Consider the following 17,852-nt stretch of genomic DNA (forward strand, 5'->3'; position numbering starts at 1 on the left):
AAGAAATTATGAGAGAATGGATTTCAGAATTTTTGAAAGCCAATTTAATATCAGATGTAGACAAAATGCTGCCTGCAAAATTCCAATTATACCAGTATGACTAGAATGTAATATGCAAAGAAAAGTGATAAAGAAAAAAGTAAACAATAACAGTAGTCTAAACAATAAAAGTAGTTTCATTATCGATTTCTTTTGAAAGTTTGAGTCAAGAATTTTATGATTCTTCACTTTGATGAAAATATTACTCAAAAATTCCTAACTTGTAGGTTAAGTACAATTTAATTCATTTATATTATTAATTAGTACACATTCCCTTAAAGTATGGTATATCTGTGTACCCTGGCTCTACAATAGTCACTTAATCTATTTTGGCCTTAGGTTTCTCATTAATAAAATGAAAGAGTTGAACTAAATTTTCTGTAAAGTCTCTTCCAATTCTAAAGCTATGATCCTATGAATATACTTCATTATTTCTGGAATATTCTGTATTCATCTTCAGAGTAGGAGCATCTTTGAAATTATTGCTATAATGTATGAAGTGGCAATCTGTATTATTATTATCTTTCAACCACCAGAATGATTTAAACCCTGAGCTTAAATGAATTTGTGTAGATTAAACATAAACATTGGTGCTTCACTAACTGTTACTCTGCCTTTTGGGTATATTTATATTTCAACTGACATTTTCTTCAAAGAATCATAAAGAGAGAAAAAAGTGTTATTTTTATGGATTTATAGTAGTATAGCTTGAAGGAAAAAATAATTCATGCCAGATAAAAAAATCAGAATATTTCATGAAATCATGTATCTAAATGGTTGGTGGAGGTTGGGAGTACACATGGTGAACAAAGGAACCTGAAAATGAAATATTCTTAAATTCCTTTTTTGTGGGTTCCTCTGTGTAAAGGAAGATGAATAGGGATCTAATTTTACTCTGAATCTGAAAGCTCTATATTAATTCACAATAAAATATCTTCCTAATTCAGAATTAAAATGGTTAAGTAGAAATTGAATTACTGAAAAATAAAGTACCAATCATATATTATTTTAATTGCTATTTTCAAAAGTACTGTATATATGAAACTAAGAAGATGTATTATTAATAAGTAAATTTAGAAATCAGTTTAGAAGTTAATCTACTGACATTGATTAAGCTTCTATCATATGGGCAAGACACTAAAAAAGATTGTGAGAAAGTAAAACTCTTAAAATGGTTCAACCCTTTCATTAAAATACCTTAGCAAATTTCAAGTGGCAGTGTGGAAGATAGAAATAACTCTGGCTCTGGTTTCAAGGGCTTGGCTTCAATTTTTACATCTGCTGCTTGTAAAGAAATGCAAGTCATTTAATGTGTCTGGGTCTTGATTTTTTTAAATCTTCAAATGTGCAAATTTGATTTGATGCCAAATGACATTTTTTATAGCTCTGGATCAATAAATAATCTGTTCTGACTATTTTCTTCCCTGAAGTTTTTCACAACACATCAATGGCCAACCATGTTACAGAATTGTCAACTCTGCCCTTGCATTAACTAGTTGTAGTAAGTTCTATCCAACATATTAATGACCTTTGTCATCTTATCAGTATAACATAATAATCTTATTATTACTTCATAACTGATCTATCTTTCTCCACTAAGAAGCCATTCCAAATTTCCTCTTTTCTTTTCAACCACCCCATAATTTCTCTTTCTTGCACTATCTTTTCTGAGAACCACAAAATTACTTTATAGAGAAAATGATGCCCTTCAGAATCAGCTCCTTTCCCATTCAAATACATCTTTTTATATGATCTCCTATCTCTATTATTTTTCTAAAGGTTCTTTTAGTCCTTCTTCTGAAGAAAAATTATTTCTATTTCATATTTCATCTTTTCCAGCAGTCTGCTCCCACAGTATTCCTTTATAATTTTCATCTGTGCTGGTCTTTTCTAAGTCTTCATCCTACCTGACCACTTATATATTTGCTACTCTTGTATACTCTATTTTCTGACATGCTCTTCTTGTTGTTGTTGTTCCTGTTGTTGTTGTTCTTCGTCTTTTTCTTCATTTTCTCCTTTTTTTTCCTTCTTTTTCATCACACAGTTCAGACTCCCTAATTACAGGTGGATCTCAAGCTTCCATCTTACATCATCTTCTCTCTACATTACTTCTTTTAGTGAAATTGGTTTCAATTACCATCATTATCTTTTTTTTAATTTAATAGCCTTTTATTTACAGGTTATATGCATGGATAACTTTACAGCGTTAACAATTGCCAAACCTCTTGTTCCAATTTTTCACCTCTTATCCCCACCCCCTCCCCTAGATGGCAGGATGACCAGTAGATGTTAAATACATTAAAATAAATTGATACATAATAATATAATGACCAAAACATTATTTTGTTGTATAAAAAGAATCAGACTCTGAAATATTTACAATTGCTTTTGGAAGGAAATCAAAAATTCAGGTGGGCATAAATAAGGGTTAAATTCAATTAATGGTTTTATTATCTCCCAAAAGTTCTTTCTCTGGGATAGTTTTCAGTTCATTACTGCTCCATTAAATATTTGGGTTGATTCCTAGGGAGGAGGTCCATCAGCTGGTCATCATCTAGTATTTTTTGAATATATAATGATCTCCTGGTCCTGCTCATTTCACTCAGCATCATTCGGTAAGCTCTCATTTCAAATCATTCTGTTGGTCATGTCTTACAGAACAGTAATATTCCATAATATTCATATACCACAATTTATTAGCCATTCTCCAATTGATGGACATCCATTCGTTTCAGTTTCACCACTAGAAAAAGGGTACAAACATTTTGCACATACAGGTCCCTTTCCTTCTTTATAATCTTTTGGGATAAAGCCCCGTAGTAACACTGTGGATCAAGGATGCACAGTTTGAAATTTTTTAATAGTTCCAAACTACTCTCCAAAATGGTTGGTTCTTCACAACTCCACCAACAATGATCTGTCCCAGTTTTCCCGCATCCCCTCCAACAATCATCATTACTTTTCCGTCTTTAGCCAATACGGTATGTAGTGGTATCTTAATTGTCTTAATTTGATTTCTCTATTAATAATACTTGGGCATTTTTCATATGACTAGAAATAGTTTCAATTTCTTCATCTGAGAATTGGTTTTCCTTTGACCATTTTTCAATTGGAGAATGGCGATTTTTTATAAATTAGTTAATTTCATATATTTTGGAAATGAGGCCTTTATCAGAACTTTTGACTGTAAAAATATTTTCCCAGTTCATTGCTTCCCTTCTACTCTTGTCTGCATTAGTTTTGTTTGTACAAAAACTTTCAGTTGGTATAATCAAATTTTCTATTTTTATTAATGATCTCTATTCTCTTTGTCAAAGCCTTCCCCTTCCCCGGTCTGAGAGGTAAATATCCCATTTCCTCTAATTTATTAATAATTTTATTCTTTATGCCTAGGTCTGAACCCATTTTTATTATCTTGGTGTACGGTGTTAAGTGTGGATCAATCCTAGTTTCGTATTGTTTCCAATTATCCCAGCAATTTTATCAAACAGTAAGTTCTTATCCCAAAGTGGGGTCTTTGGGTGTCAAAGACCAGATTGCTATATTTGTTGACTGTTTTATCCCTTGAACCTAACCTATTCCACTGATCAACTAATCTATTCCTCAGCCAATACCAAATGGTTTTGGTAACTGCTGCTCTATAATATACTTTTAGATCTGGTACAGCTAAGCCACCTTCATTCGATTTTTTTTTTCATTAATTCCCTTACCATCATTATCTTAATGTATTGTAGAACTATATATCCTGCTCCAGTCCTTTCCCTGAATTTTTGTCACATATCACAAGTTAATCATTAGTAATTTTAAACTTCAGTTCCCAGGGAAACCTCCATCTCAATATATCCACAACTGATAAAACAATAAGCATTTATTATGAACTAATTCTGTGCCAGACACTGTGTCTCAAGTACAGTGTCTCAAACAAACATTTGGGATGACTAGGAAAGACATGTAAAAGGTAGATTTTGAGCTGATTGCTGAAGGAAACCAAAAGAATTAAGAGTGTGTGGCAAAGTCAAGATATTCTAGGCCTCGAAAGTGCAATAGTGACAAGATATTTAGTGTCACCTTGACAAATTTAAGTGGATGAAATAGATTATTGAGAGAGAGAGACTAATTCCAAGGAGAATTTAATAATAAAGTGAGTAGTGATGAGATACTGAATTTGCATTGTGTCTGTGTTATTGGAGAGAATGGGGAAAAAGAGAAGATTTGGTGTGAAGGCAGAAAGGATAATACATGATATATTGGATGTGTGGATGACTAAGAATAGCATTATATGTGGAGGTGGAGCCAAGATGGTGGAGATGATACACATTTCTCTCTGACCTTCTTTACAAATCCCACAATAATTATGAAATCTAGCCTCTAAAGTAGCTCTGGATGGGCAGAACCCACAAATATTGGGAGTACCACAAATTATCAGCTGAAGATAATTTCAAAGATCATAAAAAAGTGTCTGTTTCAATTGGAAACAGGAGGGAGGCAGCCAAGACAAACACAAAGGCCAACACAGATAGCTCAGAGTCCTGGGGCAGAAAATTTGTGGAAGGAAACAGACCAGAAAATATTTGTTTCAGTAAGAAGTGGGAGAGTGGAAACAAAGCACAAAAAAGCTGACCACAAACACCATTGCAGAGTAGAGCCCTGGAGCAGAGCAGTCTCAGTGTGGAAATATGACTTTTGTGGGGCAGAGAGTTTGTGGAGGAAGTGGACCAGAGGTTTGTCTCAATCAGAAGTGGAAGAGAGACAGCAATGCCTTGGCAGCTGACCACAAATGCCAGCAGAGACAGCTCAGAGTCTGGGAGCAGTGCAGTCTCAGGGCAGCTGAGCAGACTCTGACCACAAACATCAGCACAGACAGCACTGAGCCCTGGGGCACTGCTGACTACTCCATGTGGCAGAGCCAGCACCAGAAGTGAATCAGCACTGACCCAGAGCAGCTGTGGTGACTTTGAAAAAACTCTCCCACCCTAAAGGCAGACCTTAACTTAAATTTCAAAAAAAATGAGTAAAAAAGGAAAGATGACTCTAACAATTGACAGCTTTTATGACAAAAGAAAAAAACAGACTTTAAACCATGAAGAAATTAAAGACAGATTGTCTCCAGACGAAGCTCCAAGTGGTAAAATAATCTGATCCCCATCACACAAGGCTCTCCTAGAAGAACTTAGAAAAGATCTTAAAAGAGAGCTAGAGAAAAAATGGGGAAATAAAATGAAAGCCTTGTAAGAGAGTTTGGAAAAGGTAACACAAAATTAACATCATATACCTCATCAAAAGACAGATTTAATAAATTTGAAAAAGAAAGCAACTCCCCCCAAAAAATAAAACTTGTGAAACAGAAAAATAAAATAAGTTCTTAAAAAACAAAATTTGTGAAATGGGAAAAAAAATTTCATAGAACAAAACAACTCATTCAAAAATTCAATTGGACAAATACAAAAAGAAGTAAAAAAATAAATGAAGAAAATAACACACTAAATTCAGAATTGAACAAATGGAAATGAAGAAAATAACAATCTAAATTCGTAACTGAACAAGTGGAAATGAATGAATCAATAAGGCAAGAAGAATCAGTCAAGCAAAACAAAAAAAAAAAATGAAAAAAAATAGAAAAAATGCCAAATTACTAATGGGGAAAACAACTAACCTGGAAAATAAATGTAGGAGAGACAGTCTAAGGATTATTAGACTCCTTGAAATACACGATAAAAAAAGAGTCTATACACTGTTTTTCAGGAAATCATGAAAGAGAACTTCCCAAATGTTATAGAAACAGAAAATAAAATAGACATGGAAAGAATTCATCGATCACCTACTGAAAGAGATGCTAAAATTAAAACTCCAAGAAATATTGTGGCTAAATTCCAGAATTATCAGACTAAGGAAAAAAATACTACAAGCAGCAAGAAAAAAAAAACAGTTCAGCTACTATGGAGCCACAATAAGGGTCACTCAGGGTCTAGCAGCTTCCATATTAAAGGATTGAATAGTGTGAAAGGCAAAAGAATGTGGTATGCAGCCAAGAATAACTCACTCAACCAAACTGAGCATTTTCTTCCAGGGAAGAAGATGGACATTCAATGAAATAGATGAATTCCACTTATTTCTGATGAAAAAGCAGAGCTAAACAAAAAGTTTGACCTCCAAATGTATGACTCAAGAGAATAACAAGGTAAAAAGAACTCTTGAGAAATATATTTCTGTTATGGGTCTACATAAAGAGTATATGTATAATTTGGTTTACTGTTTTAATATAAAAAATGATCTAGAGGTTGAACAGAAATTGTACCAGAAAAAGAGAAAAGTGGAGGTAAACAGAGTGAAGCTACATTTCATGGAAAATCAAAGGAAACCCATTATATCTGAGGGAAAGAAGGGAGGGAGATGATCATAGTATGAATCTTACTCTCATCAGAATTGACTCAAAAAAGAAAATATTAGACATGTTTGGTTTACAGAGAAACTTCTCCCACTCCTTTTAAAAGTGAGATGAGAAAAGCAAAAAGGGAAGGGGTAGGATAAATAAAAGAGAATATAAAAATTGAAAGGGAAATGTTTAAGAAAAGGGGAGAGACTCTAAAGACAAGGGAGGGATTTTAAAGAGGGAAGGCTGCATAAGGCAAGTGATAATCATAAGTTTAATAGTGGGAAGGGGGAGGTAAAGGGAAAAGGAAAGAGAGAAGCATAATCTGGGGTTAACAAGATGGCAGGGAATACAGAATTAGTCATTTTAACCGTAAATGTGAATGGGGTAAACTCCCCCATAAAGCAGAGGAAGATAGAAGACTGGATTAAAAGCCAGAATTCCACAATACGTTATTTAAAGGAAACACACATGAAGCAGAGCGATACATACAGAGTAGAGTAAAACGCCAGAGTAGAGTTTACTATACTTCAGGTGAAGTAAAAAGAAATAGGGGCAGCCATCCTGATCTCAGATCAAGCAAAAGCAAAAATTGATGTAATTAAAAGAGATAAGGAAGGGCACTATATCTTGCTAAAGGGCAGCATAGATAATGAAGCAATATCAATATGAAATTTATATGCACCAAGTGGTAGAGCATCTACATTCCTAAAGGACAAGTTGGAGAGAGCTACAAGAAGAAATAGACAGCAAAACTATAATAGTGAGAGATCTCAACCTTGCACTCTCAGAACTAGGTAAATGAAAGCACAAAATAAATAAGAAAGAAACTAAAGAGGTAAATAGAACACTAGAAAAGTTAGGAATGATAGATCTTTGGGAGAAAATTGAATGGAGACAGAAAGGAGTACACTTTCTTCTTGGCAGTTCATGGAACCTATATAAAAATTGACCATATATTAAGACATAAAGACCTCAAATTCAAATGCAGAAAGGCAGAAATAGTTAATGCATCCTTTTTAGATCAGGATGCAATAACAATTTCATTTAATAAAAAGTCAGGGGGAAATGGCATGTTGTTATGACAGATCTTTAGAGAAAAATGAATAGTGACAGAAAGGAGTATACTTTCTTCTCAGCAGTTCATGGAACCTATACAAAAACTGACCATATGTTAGGACATAAAATCCTCAAAATTAAATCCAGGAAGGCAGAAATAGTAAATGCTTTCTTTTCAGATCATGATGCAATAAAAAATACATTCAACAACATTAGGGGTAAATAGACCAAAAACTAATTGGAAATCTCATCTTGAAGAATGATTGGGTGAAAGAGAAAATTATAGACACAATTAATAATTTCATTCAAGATAATGACAACAATGAGACATCATACCAAAATTTGTGGGATGCAGTCAAAGCAGTAATAAGGGAAAATTTTATATCTTTAGAGGCTTACTTGAATAAAATAGAGAAAAAGAAGATAAATGAATTGGGCTTACAACTTAAAAAGCTAGAAAAAGACCAAATTAAAAACCCCAATCAAATACTAAACTTGAAATTCTAAAATTAAAAGAAGAAATGAAGAATATTGAAAGTTAAAAAAACCTATTGAATTAGTAAATAAAACAAAGAGTTGATTTTATGAAAAAAATAATAAAATAGATAAACCTTTGGTCAATCTGATTAGAATAAAGGAAAGAGGAAAATAAAATTGTTACCCTTAAAAATGAAAAGGCAGAATTTTCCACCAATGAAGAGGAAATTAGAGGAACAATAAGAAGTTACTTTGCCCAACTTTATGCCAACAAATTTGATAACCTAAGTGAAACAGATAACTACCTCTAAAAATGTAGGCTTCCCAGCTTAATAGAGGAGGAACTAAATAGTATAATAATCCCATTTCAGAAAATGAAATAGAACCAGCTATTAATCAATTCCCTAAGAAAAAATGCCAGGACCAGATGGATTTACATGTGAATTCTACCAAACATTTAAAGAACAATTAGTCCCAATGTTATATAAACTATTTCAAAAATTAGGGAATGAAGGAGTCCTATTGAATTCCTTTTATGACACAGACATGGTACTGATACCTAAACCAGGTAGGTTGAAAACAGAGAAAGAAAATTATAATCTCCCTAATGAAAATTGATGCTAAAATGAGCAAAAAGATTACAGAAAATCATTCCCAGGATAATACACCATGATCAAGTAGGATTTATATCATGAATGCAGGGCTGGTTCAATAATAGGAAAACTATTAGTAAAATTGACCATATTAATAACAAAATTAACAAAAAGCATATGTTCATCTCAATAGATGCAGAAAAAGCATTTGATAAAATCCAACATCCATTCCTATTAAAAACACTTGAGAGTGTAGGAATAAATGGACTTTTCCTTAAAATAATCAGTAACATCTATTTAAAACCATCAGTAAGCATCATAAGTAATGGGGATCAACTGGAGTCATTCCCAGTCAGATCAAGAGTGAAACAAAGATGCCCACTAGCACCATTACTATTCACTATTGTATTAGAAATGGTAGCTTCGTCAATAAGAGATGAGAAAATAATTAAAGGAATTAGAGTAGGTAATGAGGAAATCAAATTATCATTCTTTGTTGATGATATGATGGTATACTTAGAGAACCCCAGAGATTCTACTAAAAAGCTATTAGAAATAATCCACACCTTTAGCAAACTTGCAGGATACAAAATAAACCCACATAAGTCATCAGCATTCTTATATATCACTAACAAAATCCAACAGTTAGAGTTACAAAGAGAAATTCCATTTAAAGTAAGTACTGATAGTATAAAATGTTTAGGAATCTATCTGCCAAGGGAAAATCAGGAACTATATGAGCAAAACTATAAAACATTTTCCACACAAATATAGTCAGATCTAAGCAATTAGAAAAATATTAAATGCTCTTGAATAAGGTGAGCAAATATCATAAAGATGTCAATACTATCTAAACTAATCTATTTATTTAGTGCTATACCAATCAGACTCCTAAGAAAGTGTTTTATTGACCTAGAAAAAATTAAAACAAAGCTCATATGGAAAAACAAAAGGTCAAGAATGTCATGGGAATTAATGAAAAAAATTAAGTTAAGGTGGCCTAGCTGTACCAGATCTAAAATTATACTATAAATCAGCAATTCCCAAAACCATGTGGTATTGCCTAAGAAATAGATTAGTTGATCAGTTGAATAGGTGAAGGGCAAAGGACAAAACAGTCAATAACTTTGATAATCTAATGTTTGACAAACCCAAACACCCCAGCTTTTGGGATAAGAACTCACTCTTTGACAAAAATTGCTGGGAAAATTGGAAACTAATATGGCATAAACTAGGCATTGACCCACTTAACACCGTGCACCAAGATAAGTTCAAAATGGGCTTATGACCTAGGCATAAAGAATGAGATTATAAATAAATTAGAATAACATAGGATAGTTTACCTCTCAGACCTATAGAGGAGGAAGGAATTAATGACCAAAGAAGAACTAGAGATAACATTATTGATCACAAAATAGAAAATTTTGATTATATCAAGTTAAGAAGCTTTTGTACAAACAAAAGTAATGCAGGGAAGATTGGAAGTGAAACAACCCCTGAGAAAACATCTCATCTTTACAGTTAAAGGTTATGATAAAAGCCTCATTTCCAATATATATAGAGAATTGATTCTAATTTGTAAGAAATCAAGCCCTTCTTCAACTGATAAATGGTCAAAGAATATGAACAGACAACTTGCAGATGATGAAATAGAAACTATTTCTTCCCATATTAAAACGTGTTCCAAATCATTATTGATCAGAGAAGTGAAAATTAAGACAACTCTGAGATACCACTATATATCTCTCTGATTGGCTAAGATGACAGGAAACATTGATGATGAGTGTTTGAGGGAATGTGGGGAGACTGAGACACTTATGTGTTATTGCTGTAGTTGTGAACAGATCCATCCATTCTGGAGAGCAATGTGGAATCTATCTTCCAAGGGAAAATCAGGAACTATATGAGCAAAACTATAAAACATTTTCAACACAAATAAAGTCAGATCTAACCAATTGGAAAAATATTAAATGCTCTTGAATAAGGTGAGCAAATATCATAAAGATGACAATACTACCTAAACTATTGTATGTATTTAGTGCTATACCAATTAGACTACCAAGAAAGTATTTTATTGACCTAGAAAACATTAAAACAAAGCTCATATGGAAAAACAAAAGGTCAAGAATGTCAAAACTTTTCATACCCTTTGATCCAGCACTGTTACTCCTGGGCTTACATCTCAAAGATATATTAAAGAAATGAAATGGACCTGTATGTGCAAAAAATGTTTGTGGCAGCCTTTTTTGTAGTGGCTAGAAATTGGAAATTGAATGAATGGATGCTCATCAACTGGAGAATGGCCGAGTAAATTGTGGTATATGAATATTATGGAATATTATTTTTTGTAAGAAATGACCAGCAGGATGAATACAGAGATACTTGGAGAAACTTGCATGAACTGATGCTAAGTGAAATGAGCAGAACCTGGAGATTATTATACACATCAACAACAATATTATATAAGGATCAATTCTGATGGAAATGACTATCTTCAACAATGAGAGTATTCAAATCAGTCCAAATTGACTAGTAATGAATAGAACCATCTATACCTAGAGAAAGAACACTGGAAAATGGGTATGAACCACAATATAGCCTTTACACTCTTTCTGTTATTGTTCGCTTGCATTTTTGTTTTTCTTTCCAGGTTATCTTTCCCTTCTTTCTAAATCAATTTGTCTGGTGTAGCAAGACATCTACATAAATATATATATACATATATTGTTTTTAACATATACTTAACATAGTTAACATGTATATGACTACCTAGTAAATAAAATATTGTCTTAAGATTGGAGATGACAATAGCTCTGTTTTTCATACTGTTTCATTCTGTTTTTTTTTTCAATGCTGTGAAGAGGAGTTTAATTGAACACTGCTTCTCAGTGCCCCTTGATATTTCCTAAATAAAAGAACAGATGATATAGATAAAAGACAGTTTTAAGTACCCAGGTAAACAACATGTGCTGATTATCCTAGAAATGAGAAACATCTTTTATTTCTTAGGTTGCCAAAAGTAATGATAATTATAATTACCTATTTTCTCATCAAGTATACACCTCCCTTCATCTTTAACCAGATTGAATGGCTCTTTTCAACTGAGAAGCTCTGCTTTATAACAGCTCATTGGGAATATATAGCCAGAAAATAAAATGACCTCCAAATAATAAATAATAATTGATATGCTTTATCTATCCAATGTGACCGAGTACCTAGTTAGTTGAAGACCATCTCAAAAATGGTTAAAATAAGTTCCCCCAAATGACAAAAAGAAACAACTTTGTAAATGGTGTTTGACTTGAAAATAATTTCCCCATCACCTAATTTACTCTTCATTCCTTTCCATAAAATTTACAATCTGGTGTTTTTTAATATATATATATATATATATATATATATATATATATATATATATATATATATATTTGTATTTTGAGGGGTAGTGGTAAAAGAGAAACAATCAGGATCAGTTTACCTATAATTGTCATAAGATAGAAAATATTTCTTTCCTTCAAAATGTTTTCTTTCAAGGAACTATATGATTCCTTTAAAAATTGCATCATATATTTGTAGTTAGATTTTTTTTATCATAAGTAGAAAATGTTTATAGATAAGGCATAGAATTGTAATAATTTCCTGAGAGGCAGCTCTAGGACAACCAGGCTAGAATTACATTCTCTATTTGCTAGATACTAACATAAATTTAAGTTGCCAAAGAGCAGTTTTCCTTACATGACAGTCCCTTATCCCTGTTAAGTCTACAAATATTTTGCCTGTAGGCATTTCATAACTTTAAAACAAAAGACTTGGATTTGGAGTGACAGAAAGAGAACATGAATTCAAATCCTGTCTCTATTCTTCACTATATATTTGACATTGGGCAAACAACTTCACTACTGGGACCTAGTACCTTATATATAATGAAAGTATGGTATGAACTGCCTACTGGTATTTCTTTAATTCTAAATTTATAATTTTATAATTCTCTATGAATATACATTGCTGACCCACATAACCCCTTCCTTTAATTCTTCCGTTTGTTTTTATTCTGGGTTATTCCCTCTTACTGATATTTCTTTTCCATAGATCTTTGCTGTGGCATTGCTGTGAAAATCTCTAATTCTTTTGAATGATCCTTTTGATCTCCTTATATCTAGACTCTTAGCATTATCTCCTGCTTCCATGGGAGCTAAACAGTTATTGGGGCACTCATCCAATCTTTGCCCACTTAAAAAGTGAGAATTTTTTAAAAGAAAGAAATGTGGTTAGCACATATTGGATACCATTATTGCATTCCACTTAACTAACTCTGCAAACTCATGATTCAGACAATCATAAAGCTCCCAAGAATCAGTGTACAGGTCTAGATTTTCATGACTTGGAACTTAGAGTAGAAGAATCAGAGAATTTGCAATCCAGGTTTGAAAAAGAATCATAGAATCATAATCATAGCACTAGTGTTGATCTTAGATGTTATCTTAACTACCCTTTTCAATTTTACAGATGAGGAAAGTGAGTCCCAAATAGCTTATGTGGTAGTCAACATCACACATGATATGACAAAGGATGTATTAGAAGCCAGCTCTTTTGAATAAATCCAATATTCTTTTGGCCTCTCAAGAGACCAAAATTCAGTCTGAAGCTCTGATTGAGAAGCTGAAGTAGCATAATTAATAATCTGATCCACTATTAATATTATACAACTGCTTTATTAGTTTAGACTCTGATTCTTCAGTAATTAAAGGAATTGTGCTAATTAATAAATGAAAAAACAAATGGAAGAAACATTTAAGTGGCTAATATGTGACAGATACTATCCTATGATCTAGGCATGTCACTGTAAAAAGTACGTCTATGTCACAGAATTTACATTCCATTAGATAGAAGGAGTGATCAGCAAAGAAGGGTATTTTGGACTGGTGTAAAGGGCTGAAACTCTGAATAGGTGCACTTGAGTCAGACAACCAAGCACTTAAGGCTAGTTAGCTATTCAAAATAAGACTGACTCTATTAGCATATGTTTGGAATTGCTCTTCTCACAGTTAATGCTGGCTCAATGTTTGGGCTTAAGATAATTGTAGGTAAGGATTAGGGAGCGGGGTGAGACAGGCAAGAGAACTTCACTTTGCAATAGGATGAGGAGAAGGGAAGTTGGTGAAGAGCCTCATGGTGGTTTGTCTAGCTCCTTCACTTTTCCCCCAAGACCAAGGACTTTTACTTATTCTGACTCCTGCTGTTACTGAGTCCTCCAGGGAGCTAGCCTGGACTTTATAGACTTGGGAGTCACAGAGATGAAAATTCATCTACTTTTTCCCAGAAGCAATGCAGACATTTATCTTATTACAGTGTTCACAGTTAGAGCTAGCAATGGAAGGAAGCATTTGCATGGTGGCAAAACAAATGAGAAGATGGTGTGTGTAGATAGTTATTTGGGATATGAAACAAATACTACTCATAACTAATGTATATAATTGAAGTATTAGATAGAAAGAACATTAGTTAAGGAGACAATAGTGATATCCTTTCTATTTCTGTCTCTAACTTCTATTTATTTGACCAGAAGTTAGCCATTTAAATCTAGTGAGTCTGTTTTCTCTTGTTTAAAATGGGGATACTAAGACTTGTAGTATCTCCCTTAAAACATTGTGAAGTTTAGCTATGACAATGTATGTAAAGCAATTTGCAATGTTAAAGTATCGCAGATATCTTTTCCATGTTATTTCTGCAATTGTTGCTATTATTTCCATGGGCCCCAATTCACAATTCCTTTGATTTCACAGAAGACCTTCATGAGTTTCTGTGGCTTAGCTAGGTTTCTGTTCATGGGTCTGTGAACTTAACTACTATTTGTAAGATTGTTTCTATGGTAGAATACATTTCAATTTGAAAGCAACAGATATAAAAAGGAACTTCTGGAACATAATATTATCATGGTTGATGACTTCCTGCCCATTTGTTTCAAATCAGCACATTCTGGATTTTCAAAAATTGTGTTGATGACTCCTTTGTACCCTTTAGGATTCTAGAGCAAGGACTTTTAGTTTGGTGTCCATTCTCCCACTTCCAAGTCGTGGTGATAGCTTCATGGAATCCATGAACAACAAAGATAAACATACAATGTTATTTGTACTGATCTTTTGTTATATGTATATATATATATATATATATATATATATATATATATAATGCAGCTAAGAGGAAGAAACCATAGAATGTACTGGATTGCCTTAAGGAATCCAGAACATCCTCATAAAAAAAAAGCAGACTTTCATTTCTTGAGAAAAATTATTTCTCAGATACATGATCCATTAAATCTAGGGAGTATTGAAAACATTCATCTGAGGAGGAAAGTGAACTAAAGCATCATGGGGAAGGAATTGAAATTATTCTTTTTCTGGTTAAACCTGAATGAGTAATAGTCAACAGATTCCAGACACTTAGCCTTGCTTCAGGGAAGATTATTCAAGCACAAACTGAGCAGTGGGCATTCTCTTTCCCAAAAAAACATTTCCTCCTTTTTCTGTTTACTGCTGAGCCAGGTTCCTCCACAGCATGAACTGCAATGGGAGTTCACTATCAGTGTCTAAAGGCTGATTCAGGCCCATAATGGGTATTTAAATAAGGAGAATAATGGATTGCAAACCTGTATACTTAAACGCCTGTTCCTCATTTCTGATGGAAAATGTTGTACAAAAGAAAGCCAATTTTCTTTTTGTGAACTGAGTTCATAATTAGGACCTTGAATTATAATAGTTACAGAAATGGTAGTTATAATATAGACATATTAGATTTGATTAGATTTGCATAGGGGAAATTTTCCTTTGTATTAACTGGGCATTTAATTTCAACTCTGCAGAAGGCAGACTTCAAAAACTGCTGCCTGTTGACTTCTACCTCTGATACTCAAACTCAGTCACAAGCCTCTTGCTAAAACATCAGGCTAGGAGCTCAAAGTTTTTGGACACTAAAATTGTCATTTCCATTTTCCCCCCTCTGTTTCATTTTAAATCCATTTTTAATGGTGTGGTTACATTGTCCATGGCATAAATCTGGAAGCAGCATTTGCATTTAGAATGCTGTAAAATACAATATTCCTTCGGGTATGCTTAGCCCGGGTACCACAGTCCTATTCACATAAATCAAGATAAGAATACTAAAAGCAAAGCAATTTGATTAGGTCCTAAATTCAAAACATTACAAGACTGAGGTCTAACAGCCACCAGGAACTTCAGTCAGCCTGCCTCTATGGTATTGTTGAGTGTGGAAAATTAAAATGACAGGTTTAAAAGATAAAGACAATCTTGCTCTTATTTAGCTTTAGGGTTCCTGCCAGTTTATCTCTGTTACGAGGTGTAATGTAATATTACGTACACATCTACTATAAACATCCAGACTTTTATAGGCATGTCAAAAGGATCCCACTTGATATGGAGCAAAATGAATTACAACCTTGTAAAAGTTCCCTAATTTGTTCATGAATGGGCATGCTCTTTCCCCACCCACTACCAGTCCTGATCTCTGGCAGCTATAGGAGAACAGAGTAACAATGATAAACTGTACCACAGGATGTATCAAAGCAATAAAATGCACTTTTCAATGTGATAAAAATCTACCTTTGGCTTTATTAATAAACAATATCATTAAAACTTATGCATTGCAAGCCTATGGATCCTCAAATTCATTTATTCCTCTCCAAAAATCTTAATAAAATTATTCCTCATTTTGATAGGATTTTTGGAGTATGGTAAAGAGGTTGGGGAAAGAGAGATATAATTTATAATCCCCAGTGGTGCCAGGAGACCCAAATTCCTTTATATCTCTTTGAGTGATAAGAAATAACTTAAGTCTAAAGTATATACTAGGAGACTAACTTTTTTAGATATGTCCTTTTTTAAAGTCAACATAATCTTGTCACATCTTCTGTCAATGACACCAATTTGGGGATTTTCTTTTCTTTTCTTTTCTTTTTTTTTCCTGTATGACTAGAAGATATCTGGCAAATAACCACATTCCTTTCCTATCAAATTTTACAGCTTTTATATCGCTGGTGCTGCCCATTTAAACTCATAATCATTCTATACATACTTGCTTTCAGTGATATTTCTTCTTTGAATGCCCTCTTATAATTAGGAAGTAGGCCCCTAAGGGCCCAATTAGCCAACATGTGAATGTAATTATAACTCTTGAATTTTCTTTCCCTTTGCATGTGTGACTGTGCAGCATGTGTAGCATAACCTACTTGGAAAGGGAGATTCAGGCCAAAAAATAAGTTATGTGTTAAGCTATAAGTGGGTTTATGAAAGATATTCATAATGGTTATATAAAATTCACCATCTCTCTCCATCTACTTATTGGGGCACAAGTAATAACCTTTTGACCTATAGTTCCACAGATCCTTAAAGACAAGTATAACCTTTCTGATAATCTTGTACTTCATCTCAGAAGGTTATAGAAAAATAAAGTTCAACAAACAAAACAAGTCACATGTTTGTAAAAGACCTGACAAGTCAATATGTTCTCTGATAAAATTCAGTTCTTTGCTAGGGTCAAGAAGAAAAAGGCACAAGGATAAGAAGAATACTTCTGCTCCAATCCAAAAATGAGGTAGCTTGATTTCATATTCAAGAAAAGTACTTCAAGGGTTATAATAATCTTCCTATTTCCTTCCATTTATCCTTTGGATGAAGCCAATTCTCTGGTTGTTCTCTTCTGGATGATTTTCAGCTAATCAATGCCCATCTTAGGCTATGATAACCATAACTGAACACAGGATTTGAGATAATTTCTGATGAGGATAGATTAGGTATGAGTAGAATCTTCCTCTTCTGGAAAAATTTTCCCTCTTAATACTTTTGTTGGCACTTGGATTTCACTGAAATCTCAGAATTATCTACAGAAAAGAAAAAAAAAACAAACAAAATAATCCATGCCTTTCCATAGCCACTATCCACAGCGTTTTATACGTTTTGACTTGGTTTTATATACCCCCCAATACAAGAATTTGCATTTATCTTTACTGAATTTAATATGATAGATCTAGTCCCATGCTCTGGCATGTTAAAATCCATTTGAATTCTAAATCTGACCTCCAGAAATTTTAACTTGAGGTTAAAAAGACCTATATTCAAATCCTGCCTATGATATACTGTTTTAGAATGGATGACTAAGTTTATTTCTCTTAGTTTCCAGCAATTAATTTGCTTGACTCTTGAGCCCTGGCAGAAGTAAGTCACATAAATCTACATTTGAATATTATTTCTCATGCAGGCAGCTCCCCTTTCCTGAGCAATCATAATTCTATATATACTATA

This window comes from Sarcophilus harrisii, chromosome 4 (genome assembly GCF_902635505.1).
Source record: "Sarcophilus harrisii chromosome 4, mSarHar1.11, whole genome shotgun sequence".
Taxonomy (NCBI): Eukaryota; Metazoa; Chordata; class Mammalia; order Dasyuromorphia; family Dasyuridae; genus Sarcophilus; species Sarcophilus harrisii.